The sequence below is a fragment of the Hoplias malabaricus genome, chromosome 2, assembly GCF_029633855.1.
Source record: "Hoplias malabaricus isolate fHopMal1 chromosome 2, fHopMal1.hap1, whole genome shotgun sequence".
Classification (NCBI taxonomy): Eukaryota; Metazoa; Chordata; class Actinopteri; order Characiformes; family Erythrinidae; genus Hoplias; species Hoplias malabaricus.
In genome coordinates, this window is record NC_089801.1 from 78863829 (window position 1) to 78866075 (window position 2247).

The 2247-nt window shown below is 39.3% G+C and overlaps 1 long non-coding RNA gene across 1 annotated transcript; it reads left to right on the forward strand.

The window, feature by feature from the left end:
* The first annotated feature begins 268 nt into the window (after positions 1-268).
* Positions 269-1746, forward strand: LOC136687383 (uncharacterized). The gene is made up of 3 exons (XR_010800459.1): positions 269-387; positions 872-985; positions 1638-1746. It is a non-coding gene; the product is annotated as an uncharacterized lncRNA (long non-coding RNA).
* Positions 1747-2247: the final 501 nt, after the last annotated feature.

Below are 2247 nucleotides of genomic sequence, written 5' to 3' on the forward strand. Positions count from 1 at the left end.
GTTGTAATCCTGTGTTTTACAGGAGCTGTGTTTGTTCCACACGTCCCACACTGGGGACCTTTACCACATCAGGTACTCACTGAGTGGCACAGTCTGTTACTCACTCACACACTCTTTCACTCAGTTGTTGTGCTGTTCATTGCTTCATATCATATGACCCTGTGTGTCCTCTGACCCTCATCGCTGTAAAATCTTTTGTGTGTTACTTCAGTTCTGTGCTGTTTTATTGTATTATTAAAATAATCACCTAATTCTGTTTTTTAACACAGAGACCATCTGCCCTACCCTCTGTTTACTGTTTTTGACATGTGCTGTGTCTATGAATAATACAAATGTCCTGATGGAGCCTCAGAACTTCAACAATGGAGAAGGAAGCTCAGATTTAACGTGAGCCTCTTCTATTGCTTGTTTTAGACGCACCATTCAGTTTTTCAGTTTTAATGAGTCCTGCTAATGGCTCATCAGATTTATTCATTAACAGAAGTCACAGGTGTGTGATGCAGCTATTAATTTGGGCATATTTGGGAAATAATATTTTCAGAGCACACTTCGCAATAAGCAGACAACAAAAATGTAAATGTGTATTTATCTGTCAGTTTATAGCAAACCACATAACGTATATTTGACATTTATCCCATCTGTGGCAGAGAACACACCCACACAAACACACACACACACACACACACACACACACACACAAACCATTAGGCCATGGCTGCCCCTGTGTTATAACAGAATACGACACATATGAATGTTGTAATTGCGTGGCTAGATTATTAACTCCAGACTGATATTTAAATATCTGAATTCTCTTTCCTTTTATATTATCAGCTGTGAGATCTGTTCATGTGTCTCTTCTTCACTTTTCCAGATGGAAGGGATCCGAAGGCTGTCCTCCAGAGCCCAGATCTGTGTCTATGAGGAGCTACAACTCTATGATTGATTCTTCTTTTCACAGCAGTGAAATGTCTACTTCTGACCTGAGGTGAGACACTCGGGCGTATGCATCATCGCTGTAATATTACACATTACACTTGTATAGATTCAGTAATGGTTCAGTGTCATACATTTTACTGTATCCACCTTAATTTCAGTGCTCTGAGGAATGCAGTGCATTCAATAGAATTTAGATTTTCTTTTCCATATTTCCACTTTTTTTAAAACTGGTTTGTTTGTTACGTCCAGTCACTCTGTGTTCTCCTCCCTCTCGATGAAAAAGCTGAGGATGTGGTTAAGACTCAGTATTATGGTCTGTATGGTGTTTGGAGAACTATCCCACTGTTTTGAAGCTCTGACCCACAACTAATGCAGAGAAGAGGAAATCTCACATAGAAAAATATTGAAGAGCCCTTTCTTACTTTCTTTGTTTCAAAATAAAGTGGATATTCCTACCTTATTTCCTCCTTGTTCTGAAGGTATAGGTCATTATCTCATGGTTTACACTGATCCATAACTTACAAATCCCCATTAACTGACAAGTCAGGTGTTCAGTTATGTATTTAATTAATCATAACTTGTGATATTTACAGATTTAAAGATAATTTGGGGACGGTGCTTAATGACCATTTTGCCATTTTTAGATAACATTTCTGACAAGTATTTTAACTTCATTGTTTTGTCTCTACTTCACATTTCAGAGAGCAGACATTCAGGGCAGAACCTCCAGAGCCCAGCTGTGTGTCAATGAAGAGCAACACCTCCATGGATCTCCATGTTCATTTCAGTAATGAAAGAATCGGTACAGACCAGAGGTGAGACACTGACACAGCATCATGCAACATGAAGGTGATTTACAGCAGGAAGTTCCTCAGGAAGCGTACTTTTGCTTTAACATTTTTACAGCATTCCACATTAAACAGTGGTCTAATATATGACCAGGAGGTTGTAAACTCCTTCCTCTGAAATAAATGGTATTGACAGTCAATCAATCAATCAAATTTTATTTATATAGCGCTTTTCACAACAAAAAGTCGTCACAAAGCAGCTTTACAGAGATCCGGATCCAAGCCTCCTATGAGCAAGCCAGGGGCAACAGTGGCAAGGAAAAACTCCCTCAGCACACGAGGAAGAAACCTTGGAAGGAACCAAAACTCATACAGGGAACCCATCCTCCTCGGGTCGACACCGGAGACACAACAGAGAACAGAAGTAAAAGTGAAATGATGACAGATGAAGGGGTTATAGTAATATAAATGTAGTATATTAGTGATGATGGAGAAGCGGAAAAGAAAATGATGAGGATGATGA